Consider the following 14,321-nt stretch of genomic DNA (forward strand, 5'->3'; position numbering starts at 1 on the left):
GCTCCATACACGTGTATTGAGGCCGCGCCCACTGGAGGGCTGCGTCACTAGACGGGGCGCAGCTTTGCTCAATAGAAGTGTATGGGCAGAGTCCGTGCCCACTAGTTGGGCTCTGGCCGGTAGTATGTATAAAGCATACATACCAGCTGGTCAGAAACTGCCGAATTTTTGCAGATCACAGTGCGGGGGCTTCATAAGTCTGCAGTCACACAAGAGTAACAGCACACTTATCAATTTAACTTAAAAATTGCTAGTATAAGAGCTAGGAATAGTTGAATGAGCTTTCCCACATGCGTGGTTAAATGGTTAACCATACCCCTCCACCCCCCCCCAGCCTGTTTTCAACTTCATGACCAGTCTAATTTTTTCAATTCTAACCATTGTCACTTTATGTGGTAATAGCTTTGGAACGCTTCAAAGTATCCTAGTGATTCTGATGTTTTTTCGTGATATATTGTACTTCATGATAGAGGTAAAATTTGTTCGATATGACTTGCGTTTATTTGTGAAAAATTGGAAATTTGGCGAAAATTTAGCAATTTAATTTTTATGCCCTAGACCAGAGATATGTCACACAAAATAGATAATACATAACATTTACCACATGTCTACTTTACATCAGCATCATTTTTTTAAACATACATTTTTTGTTAAAATAATGAGAAAGCAAGCAAAGATGTCTCCAGCAGGACCAGGGTTGTATATATCTTGTTAAAACTTCACTTTTAATTTCAAATTGTAAAAGCCAAGGATGAGTTACAGATAGTGTTAAGCATTCCGACACTGAAATATCGGGTATCGGCCGATATTCGCGGTATCGGAATTCCGATACTTTTACAATATCGAATACCGGAATCGGAAGTTTCCATAATGCCTGCACTCTGCAGTGTCTCTGAAGGATGACGAGCTGGATGGCAGCGCTCAGCTGCGATCCAGCCTGTCATCAGAATGCCATCCCAGCGTGAGAGAATTCTCCTGATTGTTTAAAAGCCGGCGGGCGGTAAAAAGCCGCCGGCTTTTGAACAATCACACAGCCCCATACTGCTTCCCCGCAGCCTCCCACCCCGATCCTCCGCTCCCCTCGCCACCTCCCATCCCGATCGTAAGTTAGGACCGGGCGGGGAGCGCAGCACCAAGGAGCGGGGAGCGAAGGACCAGGGCGGGGAAGCCGGCAGTGAAAAGACTTCACCGCCGGCTTTCCCGTTCTGTGCTGCGCTTTTCCGCCGGTTATTTCAAATGAACAGCTGAGGTATCAGGTGATGCCGATCAGCTGTTCATTTGAAGTAGCCGCGGTGCCCTCAGAGGGTTCATGTGAGTTCATGCTTGACTGCATTGCATGAACTCACATGAACTTTCCCACGGCCGCACAGGTCAGCCTCACCTCCCAGACTCGTCATGATTAGTGTGTGTGTGGGTGTCTGTGCGATGTCTGCGGGTGTGGGCGGGTGTGCGCGCAGGCAAACATAGGCCGATGTGACACTACTACTCCCATCGGCCTATGTCTGTTCCCCGTCCACTCGTGCCAGCAGGATCAGCTCGATGGGAGCAGTAGTTCCCATCAGCCTGATCCAGCTATTTAAACTGCCCCATGGTCTCCAATAAATGTTAAATACATGTCATTGGTGGCCAGTGGTTACCTACAATAAATTAGTTTATACATTACCTGTCCCCGCCGATCACCACCTAAAATAAAATAAAAAAATACACCTATACTCACCTAGACACCTAATTCCCCGAAGCCACCGATCTCCTGTAATAAAATATAAAATAATAAGCCACAACCTTATCCTTACCCTTCCGTAGTAGTCCACGAGTGTCCCACGAAGATCTCCAGTTTAGAGCAGCCACATAGAATGTGACCGCTCTGAACCGCTGCCGCCGCTAGAATGATGGGGCCGTAAAGCAGCCCCGTCATTGCATAAGCGGGTTCGCCGGAGTTCAGGCAGCGCTGCTCCGGTTAGCTACTTTACGGCCCCGCTGTACCGTGAGAAATTCCCACGGTACAGCAGTGCCGTAAAGGAGGTCTCCGGAGCTGCGCTGACTGAATGCACTCCGGTGACCACAGTCAGTGGCTCCAGCTGCCGGGAGCGGACGTGTTCCCGGCAGCGTGAGCTTACAGCAGCCATGCACAGCTGTCACCATCTCCAGATGTGACAGCTGTGCATGGGAGATCAGCGCAGGAACGTGGACAGGTAACTATTTTTTTTTTAGTAAACTAAGAATCAAATAAAATGGTGTTTTATTTCAAATAAATAATTTTTTCTGGGTGTAGTGTGTGTTTTTTATTTTTAACACTTTGTAGGTTAGTAATGGGGGTGTCTTATAGACGCCCATCATTACTAACCTCGGCTTCATGGCAGCTGGCGCTGACATGAACCCCACCACTATTACCCCCTGCCACCGCACCAGGGCAGCGTGGAAGAGCGAGGCTAAGTGCCAGAATCCTATGGATGCGCCATTTCTGGGGCGGTTGACGGCTGGTGTTTCTAGCCTGGGAGGGGGCCAAAATTCATGGCACCCTTCCTGGGCTATTAATATCAGCCCCCAGCTGTCTGCCTAGCCTTTGCTAGCTATTAAATTAGGGGGGACCCCACGTCATTTTTTTGGGGGGTCCCCCATTTTAATAGCTAGTAAAGGCTAGGTATTCCGCTGGGGGCTGATATTAGTAGCCTGGGAAGCTCCGTGGGTATTACCCCCTTCCCAGGCTTCAAACATCTGCCCCAGCTGTCTGCTTAACCTCCGCTAGAGCCTAAAATTACGGGGAACCCTACGCCAATTTTATTTTTAATAAATCCTTTATTTTAACACTAAATGACACTTGAGGGGTTAATAAAGATGCAGTCCCTAAATTATTATTTATTTTTTAATTAATTTTTCCCAAAAATTTTGACGTGGGCTTTGCCATATTTTTGTATGCCAGCCAGGTACAGCAGGCAGGAACGGGCTGCCCCCAACTCCCAGCTGCCTATTTGTACCTGGCCGGACACAACAATATAGGGAAGCCCTTTTTTTCTTTATTATTTCATGAAATAATTAAAAGAAAATTGATGTGGGGCTTCGCACTATATTTGTGTCCAGCCAGGTACAGCAGGCAGGAACGGGCTGCCCCCAACCACCAGCTGCCTATTTGTACCTGGCCGGACACAACAATATAGGGAAGCCCTTTTTTTTTATTATTATTTCATGAAATAATTAAAAAAAAATGACGTGGGGCTTCGCCCTGTTTTTGTGTCCAGCCAGGTACAACTAGGCAGCTGGGGGCTGGAATTCGCAGCGCTGGGAGGCCCAAGCTTTCTGGGCCACCCGCGCTGCAAATTGCAGTCCGCAGCCACCCCGGAAAATGGCACGTTCATAGAAGCGCCATCTTCTGGCGCTGTACCCAACTCATCCAGGGCCCTGGTGCGGTGGCTCACTGGGTAATAAAGGGGTTAGGGCCAGCTTGGTATTATCAGCTGGCCCTAAGCCCGAAATTCATGGGGTCACGCCAATATTAGACATGACCCCCATGAATTTCTAGTAAAGTATTTAAAAAAAAACACAACACCCAGAAAAAAGTCCTTTAATTGAAATAAACACACAATTCTTTATTGTTCTAAATTAAACCATACTTACCGTCACGCCCATTCCAGCTGAAGCCAACGATCTCCTGCAATAAAAGAAAAATAAAAAACCAACATCATCCTTACCTTTCCATGGTTCCAACGACAGCTTCAGCTCTGCTACATCGAGATGACCTGCTGGACCGCAGCAGAACGCTGCCATCCAGCCTGTCATCCCGCAGACACTGAGAAGCACAGGCATGCTTGCGCTCCTCAGTGTCTCGCTGTGACGGCATAAAGATGAGCCGAGGTCATGGTCAATGAACTCGGCTCACCTCATGCACGTCACTGACAGCGTGGGAAAATTCTCCTGCACTCAGCGCTTCAGCATGAGAATTTTCCCACGCTGTCAGTGACGTGCATGAGGTGAGTTCATGTCCAATGAACTCAGCTGACCTCATGCACGTCACTGACAGCGTGGGAGAATTCTCACGCTGAAGCGCTGAGTGCAGGAGAATTTTCCCACGCTGTCAGTGACGTGCATGGGGATGAGCCGAGTTCATTGGACATGAGCTCACCTCATGCACGTCACTGACAACTTGGGAGAATTCTCACGCTGAAGCGCTGAGTGCAGGAGAAGTCTCCCACGCTGTCAGTGACGTGCATGAGGTGAGGTCATGTCCAATGAACTCGGCTCAAGCATGCAAAGCTGACCGATCTGTTTCTGTTCCTGTCTTTTCCTCTGGTTAACCGTCTATTAACTTTCCAGGGGTAAACTTCATTAGTTTCATCAGTTCATTTTCCAGTTTTTCAATTTTTTGAAGGATTTCTTTGTTTAATGCTGTAATTTCTTCATTGTGCCCATAAGAATTTATTGAGCCACGTACAGAATTAATTTCCTCCTTTATTTTTATAAGTTCCATATCTTCATATTTAATAATCAAAGACATCAGATTTAACGAACATGTAGAGAGTATTTCATCCCACTCCTTTTTGAAATTTTCTGGATAAGGAAAAGTGCAGGATTTTTTTATCCTTAATCCCCGCGGGATCATGTTTCTAGAGACATAGGATTTTAAAAAAGTGCAATCCCACCACATTTTTGTTTCTTTTCTCATTTTTGATTCCAATTCTTTAAAAAGAGATTTAAAATCGCAGTTTGAAGAGCCGCTAGTTGTGAGTGTACTGGCTTCTGTATTTACAGAAAAAATGGAGGCTAATTTCTGTTGTCGTTTGTTTTCATCATTATAGTTCTCCATTTCAATATAAGGAGAATGCTTTTTTGCTGTAGTTAATTTTAGCTGCCAATAATGGGTTAATTCTCCTCTGGGCTGTGGTCCAACACCTGAAGCAATCACCAAGAAGTGTGTTTTATTTAACTTCAGCTAGTAGGCTTAGTTCTCACATTATTCCATGAATAAGGTTTAGCCGAAACGCGTTGGAATGTGCTGTACCTAAGAGCCGCTATATTGCTCATTCTGTAACTCATCCTTGGCTTTTACAATTTGAAATTAAAAGTGAAGTTTTAACAAGATATATACAACCCTGGTCCTGCTGGAGACATTTTTGCTTGCTTTCTCATTACTTGAACCTTGGTAGCCCATGACCTGGGCGTCTCCGTTGCAAGACTTCGTTGGGACTGGATGAGTCTGGCTATTACATGGTGAGCTGACATACGTTTTCCCTTTCCCCTTGTTTTTTCATTTTTTGTTAAAAGGGTTGAAAATTGATCAGCAACTTCTCATTTTTCTTACAAAATTTACTGAACTGTTTTTTTTAGGGACCCCATCACGTTTAATTTGACTTTGAGGGGCCTATATGACAGAAAATAGTAAAACTGCACCCCTCAAACTGCTCAAAAACACAATTTATTAACACTTCAGGCTCTTCACAGAAATTAAAGCAATGTAGAAGGATAAAATGAGCACTTTTTTCCACAAAAATGTTACTTTAGCCACAATTTGTTTATGTTCACAAGGGTAACAGGGGAAAATAGGCCCAAAAATTTGTCGAGCAATTTCACTTGAGTACGCCAATACCCCAGATGTGGGGGAAAACTACTGTTTGGGAGCACAGCAGGGCTCAGAAAGTGTACCATGTGACTTTTTGAACACAATTGTCTGGGATCGAGAGCGGACGTCATGTCTCGTTTGGAGTGCCCCTAATGTGCTTAAACAGTGGAAACTCCCCATAAGTAACCCCATTTTTGGAAACTAGACTCAAGGAATTATCTAGATGTGTGGTGAGCACCATGAACCCACAGATGCTTCACAGAAGTTTATAATGTTGAGCTGTGAAAATAAAAAGAATCAGTTTTCCAACAAAAATGTCGTTTTAGCCCTAATTTTTTTATTTTCACTAGACTAACAGGAAAAAATGAACCACAAAATTTGCTGTGCAATTTCTCCTGAGTATGCCAATACCCCATATGTGGGCGAAAGCAAGGAGTGACGTTTAAAAACGCAGACTTTGATGGAAAGGTCTGCGGATGCCATGTCGCGTTTGGAGAGCCCCTGATGTGCCTAAACAGTAGAAACCCCCCACAAGTGACCCTGTATTGGAATTGATCTAGTGTTTTCCTGGTATGTGAATTCTATAATGTGGTGGCATGTGTGAGTTGTGTAGAGTGCATCAGGTTGGCATACATGAGTTGTGTAAGTCAAAAATAAATTTAGTAGTCCAAGGATGAGTGGAACAGTTTGAAACATTCTTTTTATGCACAGGCCAAGTTTGTCGGGCAGGTGTCGCATTGATAAGTGGTGTCCTTTCTTGTCCCCCCTTCTGTAACACACTCCGCACTTTTTTGTGGCCTTCCTTTTTCGCTTTCATTTTAGTTTGAGGGACCTCAGCTGGGAAATGTTGCCATTTTACAATACGACACCTTCAATTCCAAAAGTTCTGGGGCCCGCTCCTACCTGACTTCCAAATATTAGGGCCTTGATCACTACCTCCTGGAGCTGAAGTAATTTGCCGGTATAGCCGGCAAACCATGATAGCTCAAAAGCGTTATATAGTGCCATCTGTACAATGTGCACGGACAGCTTTTTGTACCACAGCTTTTCACATGACACACTAGGGCTGGAGGACTTGATCAGGGAGATCAATTCCCCCCATGATCTTGTTAAACCCCAGGTCTGGTTTGTGGAACTGTGTAGAGACACCTCGTACAGTGGTGTGGGTGCTGACATCACCATGTATGGTGGTCAAGAAAAGCACATCCCTCTTGCCTGTGTACTTGACCACCAGCATGTTGTCGCTATATTGGGCTCTGCTCTCACTCTTTCTGGGCAGCTGCCCAATTAGCGTCTATGGGAGGCCTCTCTGGTTTTTGCGTACAGTACCACATGCTGCGGTAGCTCTGGCAAAAAGGGATTTGAAGTGTGGGTTGCTGGTATAAGGTTATGATCACACCAGGCGTTTTTTCAGCATTTTTTTTTTCTGCAGTAAATCCTGATCTCTTGGCAGGAAAGAATCTGCGTCAAGAAATTAGGTTTTGGTGCGGGGGTTTTTTGGGCGTTTTTCAGGATCCTAAAGTTCAGCTTTGCTTTCACCACAGAAACATGAACACAGGTCACTAATGCAGGACATATGTGAAACCATATTAACCATAATTTCAAATGTAACAGTGAGGCTGAGTTCACACGATGCGTATTTCATGCGTTTCCGCGGCGTTTTTGCAGTTGCGTAAACGCCGCGGAAACGCATGAAAAACGCATGGTAGAAGGGAAGCAATGTTCCCCAATGGAAATCCGCATGTGCTGTGCCCATGATGCGGATTTTTCCGCAGCGTGAACGCTGCGGTCAAAAATCCGCAGCATGTCAATTAATTTTGCGGAAACGCGGCGATTTCGCCGCCATTGACTTGCATTAGAACGCGCCAATTCCGCAAGACAGCATCTGTACTTGCGCTATTGGCGCGTTCTAATATGCGGATGGTACCCGGGTGTAGAGGAGAGGAGAGTCTCATCCACACCCAGGTACCATTAAAAAAGCTGTAAAAAAAGAATAAAATAAAAAATAAATGTATTCTTACCTTCTGTCGGCCCGCGCAGCGCTCCCGCTTGGTTCTCGGCACTTGCAGTGAGTTGTAGGACCTGCGCTGACGTCAGAGTCATGTGACAGGTCACGTGACGCTGACGTCGGCAGGTCTTTCAATTCAAAGTTGCCGGGAGAACGGAGTGAGCAGGACAGCGCGGGCCATCGGAGGTAAGTATATACACTCTCTCGGGTCACACTATATAAATCCATGCTGTTTGCATGGATTTATACAGTGTGACCTAGTTGTCAAGCACTTTCCAAGTGATGCTATCGCCTGGAAAGCGCTTGTCAATCTGCATGCGGAAACGCATGTGAATCTGCATGTGGATCCGCATGTATTCTGCAGGAAAAACGCATGCACAATCTGCATGCGTTTTTTCTGCCAGGGAGATGCAGAAATGATGCAGAAATTTTCTGCTTCATTTCTGCATCGTGTGCACATAGCCTAAGGGAGGTTAATTGTTCAGGAATAGTTTAACTAAGACACTGGCAGTGCATTGAGTTTGTAGGACACTATTTATTTTCACACTATGGTTTGACATTGAGTTGCTCAGGGATTGTTCAATTTCACACCTCCGTGGGTCACGGGTATTGTTTAATCTCAAACCTAGCTCAGTCAATGTTTACATTGTACACATCAATAATTTAATTAAACTATCCTAATCCAAACTACCATCTCAGGTGACCAAGACAAGATGGTAAAATCACAAAAATAAATGAGTCTCACATGCTGCTGTACTTGCTTTTTTTCACTAAAAATGAAGCAAAACATGATAGCTATGTTCATACTAGGCGTTCTTTCAGCGTGTTTTCACCACCCATTACTTTCAATGGGTGAAAAACACAGAAAAAACGCAAAGAAAAAAACAATGAAAGAAGTGACATGCTTTTGACAGCAGGGTTTATACTTTATCCTGACTCCATTTTGATTTTCGGACGTGTGACTCCTTGCTTTCTGAAATGGAGTTTGAGCCAGTATGTGTGTTTTAAGATAAGAGGATTTTAGGAATGTCTTTGTCTAGTGACTTAGAGATAAGTAAGAAAAGAAACTAGAAGGTAGAGAGGTTCCTAAAATCCAAAGTCTGGGTGAAGACAGAATTACCTTTAGCCAATGCCAATGAGATGTATGTATGCTAATGCCGGCACATATTTAGAGATAAGTGGAGTAAATTATATTGTTACCATGTATGACTATTAACAACCTATAAAATCCTGACCACATACGGAAATAAAGAGACCTCTCCTGATTCTCAATGTATCAGTGTAGTTCTTACGTGTACGTATTTGAATTTAACATTTTAATTTGGAACAGGCACAACATCTCAGAGCATCCCACATTATGCGGCGATGACAAAACCTGTCTCAGCGAACAAGGACCTGCTAATTTTAAGGACAGCTTTTTCCAAACGTTTTGCTGGCGCCTAGATAGACTGACAAATTAGGACAGCTGCAGCAAGGTAACAAGTTTTATTCTTAAACTACCTGAATTTGTCTTTCTCTCTTGGTTCTGGTCTGAGTTGGGTAAGTTTGTCTGCAGATCATTCAATCTGTTCATAGTAAGTGGGTCCATTATTGTTAGACAGAGAACCCTGATGAGACCTTGTGTACCGTGGTGAATGGGGACTGTGGATTAGGCATTTCACTGGTCATCTGTACGTGGGGTTGGATTGTAGTGATTAGTTGATTGTACCAGTGGAGCAGACGTTGGTGATTGTCGACAGCAGTTGTATTGCCAAGGAAACCGTTATGGTTTTGGCTCCTAGACGTAGCTGCTGGTGTTTTTTGTCCGATTATATATATGTCAGGCAACGAGTGATAGAGTAGAAAGCCATAGTGAGTGTGGTAAGAGTCCCCACTGTTTTTTTTCTCTAGCCCTGTATTTCTGTTTTTAAAGAAACAGGAGATGGGTAATCTGTTCAGTAAGAAACAGATTGAGCATGGTAGGACTGCTGCTGAATTCGTAAAAGAAAGAAAACAAATTTGTACAGAAAATGCATAGGTTTTGTTCAGTGTCTGGTTGTCCACCGGGTGGCAGATTTGATGAAGGTTTCTGGAAGTGTATTGGAGGAACAACAAGATTGTTTAAATGATGTTGGTTTACTAGACCAAACTGAGATATGGTGGAAAAAAACTCTAAATCTGTAACTAGAGGCAAGTTGGAGGAAGAAAAATATGGTGATACGTAATAAAGATGGCGTTGATCTTTCTGCTGCTCCCAGTTTGACTCCAACCCGTTACATTGTCCTTGAAGGATGGACATGCTGTGTATGCAGAAATCAGAATCCAGATTGGGGGAGACCTGTAGTGTATGTGGTGTCCCCTGTTAGCACATAGGAATCATTAAACCTCCTACTCCTAAGTAAGGATTGTATCTTTTGTTAACGCCCCAAAACTCATTTCTATACTGTGGGCCCCCCTTGGCCAGTGCCCCATGTGCTAGGTCCCCACAAGTCTCAGCCATGCCCTCAATGAATATTATGCCTGCAGTGGATGGGACAAACGCCCCTTCAGACCCTGCCCTCCAGCTCCTCCCCTGACAACCCAAATAGATGCAGAAGTTATACGTCAGTCTTTTGTTGCCATCCAAGATTCACTAGGACAATTACTCAGTCAGGGTGGTCAGCTCAACTTAACCCTCCTTCCATCCCCTCCCATCGCCCGCAGCTCTCGCTCAGACTACCACCAGCCCTCACACCCCAGTCTGGGAGACCCGATACTATAGGGTGTATGGCGTCCCTGGAATCCTAGTGCTGGCCATGATGAGTAGAATGCCAGACACTGAAATGTTTCCCATGCCATTTGTTACAGAAGGTAGAGAAAATTAGAAAGGCTTTCTCATGTTGTTGCTGGGATTTAGAGGACATGGTGTCAGCAAAAGACAAAGCATATCTTCTACCCCCTTGTGGCGTTGGCAATAGGGCCCCATCCGTAGATGATATTTCACTAGATTCGGGGAAGCAGTATGTGAAAACTCATAGAGTGGGGTCAAGCCAGATTAGCCTCTCAGTCAGCCACCCTTCATGATATTCAACAGGATGACATCTCCGTCCCCCAGCACTTTCTCTCCTCTGTCCCCCAGCACCTCCTCCCTCTCCACTCATCTCAGCTGAAGACACTGCCTCATTCAGAATGACACCATCAGACAAAGCTTTTGCCATAAGTCAACACAGTCCCTCCTCATATCTACTCAACTCTCCTCCTCCAAAACCAGCTTCACCGTCATCATGGAAGATCAACTTTCCTCTTTACTCTCCAAGTCACATCTCACCACCTGCAAAGTTGACCCAATCCGGTCCCACCTCATCCCAAATCTTACCGCAGTCTTCATCCCAACCCTAACCCACCTCTTTAATCTGTCACTAGCAACTGGTGTCTTCCCCTCATGCTTCAAACATGCCTCGATCACATCCATCCTCAAAAAGCCATCCTTTGACCAATCCTCTCTGTCTAGCTATTGCCCCATATCATTTCTCCCCTATGCCTCAAAACTACTGGAAAGAGTCCATTTTGACCTGTCCTCCCACCTCTCCTCCAGCTCCTTCTTTGACCACTTCCAATCTGGCATCCGACCGAACCATTCTACTGAAAATGACCTGACTAAAGTCACCAACGACCTACTGACCGCCAAATCCAAGAAACACAACTCTGTCCTTCTCCTTATGGACCTGTCATCTGCCTTTGACACAGTAGACCATTCCCTCCTACTACAGACTTTCTCATCTCTCGGCATCACTGACGCGGCCTTATCTTGGATCTCCTCATACCTAACAGACAGCGTTTCCCACTCACACACCACCTCCTCACCTCACCCCCTATCTGTCGGTGTTCCCCAAGGCTAAGTTCTAGGATACCTGCTCTTCTCCGTCTACACCTTCGGCTTGGGACAGCTCAGAGTCTCACGGCTTTCAGTATCACCTCTATGCTGATGACACACAGATCTACCTCTCTGGACCTGATATCACCTCCTTACGAACCAGAATCCCACACTGCCTGTCCGCTATTTCATCCTTCCTCTGTTCGATTCCTAAAAATTAATATGGATAAAACAGAATTCATTATCTTTGCACCATCTCGCTTAAACCCCCCCCCCCCCCAGATCTGACCCATCTATCAAAGTCAATGGCTGTCCACTCTCCCCAGTCCCACAAGCTCTCTGCCTCGGGGTACCCCTTGACTCTGATCTCGGCTTCAAACCTCATATCCAAGCCCTTTCCACTTCCTGACGACTGCAGCTCAAAAATATTTCCCAGATCCGCACATTCCTCAACCACGAATCTGCAAAAATACTAGTGCATGCCCTCTTCATCTCCCGCCTCGACTACTGCAACCTCCTGCTCTGTGGCCTCCCTTCTGCCACTCTCGCACCCCTCCAATCTATCCTAAACTCTGTTGCCCGACTAATCCACCTGTCCCCACGCTATTCCCCGGCCTCTCCTCTCTGTCAATCCCTTCACTGGCTCCCCATTGCCCAGAGACTCCAGTTCAAAACCTTAACTATGGCATAAAAAGCCATCCACAACCTGTCTCCTCCACACATCTGTGACCTAGTCTCCCAGTACTTACCTACACGCAACCTCCAATCCTCACAAGATCTCCTTCTCTACTCCCCTCTTATCTCCTCTTCCCACAATTGCATACAAGATTTCTACAGTGCATCCCCCCTACTCTGGAACTCTCTACCCCAACACTTCAGCCTCTCGCCTACCGTGGAAACCTTCAAAAGGAACCTGAAGACCCACCTCTTCCGACAAGCCTACAACCTGCAGTAACCCTCGCTCCACCATATAGCTGCACGACCCTCACCTACTGTATCCTCACCCATCCCTTGTAGATTGTGAGCGGGCTCCTCTCTCCTCCTGTACCAGTCGCTCACTCATAGAATGGTAGAGTTGGAGGGGACCTCCTGGGTCATCTGGTCCAACCCCTTGCTCAAAGCAGGATTCACTAAATCATATCAGACAGATGTCTGTCCAGCCTCTGTTTGAAGACGTCCATTGAAGGGGAACTCACCACCTCTCGTGGCAGCCTGTTCCACTCATTGATCACCCTAACTGTCAAAAAGTTTTTTCTAATATCTAATCTGTGTCTCCTCTCATTCAGTTTCATCCCATTGCTTCTAGTCTTTCCTTGTGCAAATGAGACTAAAGATGATCCTTCTTCAATGTGACAGCCCTTGAGATATTTGTAGACAGCTAATAAGTCTCCTCTGTCTTCTTTTTTGCAAGCTAAACATTCCCAAATCCTGTAACCGTTCCTCATAGGACATGTTTTGCAGACCGGTCACCATTCTGGTCGCTTTTCTCTGAACCTGCTCCAGTTTGTCAATGTCTTTTTTAAAATGTGGTGCCCAAAACTGGACGCAGTATTCCAGATGAGGTCTGACCAAAGAGGAGTAAAGTCCGATAATGACTTCACGTGATCTAGACTGTATGCTTCTGTTAATACATCCCAGAATTGTATTTGCCTTTTTTGCTGCTGCATCACACTGTTGACTCATGTTCAGTCTATGATCTATTAGTATACCTAAGTCTTTTTCATATGCACTGTTGCTTAGCTCTATTCCTCCCATTTTGTATATGCTTTTTTCATTTTTATTGCCCAGATGTAGTACTTTGCATTTTTCCCTGTTAAAAACCATTCTGTTAGTTACTGCCCACTGCTCCAGTTTATTTAGGTCTTTTTGAAGCCTCTCTCTCTCTTCTCTAGTGTTAGCTATCCCTCCTAACTTTGTGTCATCAGCAAATTTAATCAGTTTACCCTCAATTCCTTCATCTAAATCATTGATAAAGATGTTGAACAATACAGGTCCCAGGACAGAGCCCTGTGGTACCCCACTTGAGACATTCATCCAACTGGATGTGAAGCCATTTACGACCACTCTTTTGAGTCCGATCACTAAGCCAGTTATGAATCCACCTAACAGTTGCCTTGTCCATTCCATACTTTGCCATTTTTTCAATAAGGATGGTGTGAGATACTTTGTCAAATGCTTTGCTAAAGTCAAGATATACACTGTGTTCCAAATTATTATGCAAATAATATTTTCTCAGATTTTCCCAAATTACCTATATGAATTGCAGTCATTGTAATTTTCCAGTCAAATAACTATTAGAATACAATTGAAAGGTTTTTGTACAAACTGCCTATGATAACAGTTTATTTAAAAAAAATAAATAAAAAACTCAAACTGCACTCAAAATGCATGTTCCAAATTATTATGCACAGCAGTTTTCAACCTTTTCATTTTAATAAAGAACAAAAAAATGGTCATTTTCCACCCAGTCAGTCATCCACCTCATTTTTGTTCAAATTATTGTACTTGTTATTTGCTATGCATACCCCTTTACAGCCCATGACGTATTAATACGCGTCTGTGCCCTGGGACTTAAGAGCCTGACCCGTATTAGTACGTCATGGCGATTGCACGCGCACACAGGCTGTGCGGGCGCGATCGCCGCCGGGTGTCAGCTGATTGTCACAGCTGACACCCGGTACTATGTACAGGGAGCGGTCCCGCACCGCTCCCGGCACATTAACCCCCGCAATGCTGCGATCGAAGTCGATCGCAGCATTGCGGAGGCAAGGGGAGGTGTTCGCAATACTCACCTCCTCTTCCGGCCTCCAGCGCTGTCTGCCGTGGCTTCCCGGGTGTTGCCATGACGACCCGATGTCGTCATGACAACATCCGGGTCACCAAGCAGCAGGAACATTGTTTGGTCATGCGCAGTGCATGACCAAACAATG

At 45.1% G+C, this 14,321-nt stretch overlaps 1 protein-coding gene across 1 annotated transcript in view; it reads right to left on the bottom strand.

Annotated features, from left to right (window-relative positions):
• PIWIL1 (piwi like RNA-mediated gene silencing 1) overlaps nucleotides 1-14,321 on the bottom strand; it is a 462,439-nt gene that overhangs the window by 337,361 nt on the left and 110,757 nt on the right. The gene's annotated exons all lie outside the window — the stretch shown is intronic.

The sequence above is a fragment of the Phyllobates terribilis genome, unplaced genomic scaffold (genome assembly GCF_046119375.1).
Source record: "Phyllobates terribilis strain yellow unplaced genomic scaffold, ASM4611937v1 Scaffold_1__5_contigs__length_1240528914, whole genome shotgun sequence".
Taxonomy (NCBI): Eukaryota; Metazoa; Chordata; class Amphibia; order Anura; family Dendrobatidae; genus Phyllobates; species Phyllobates terribilis.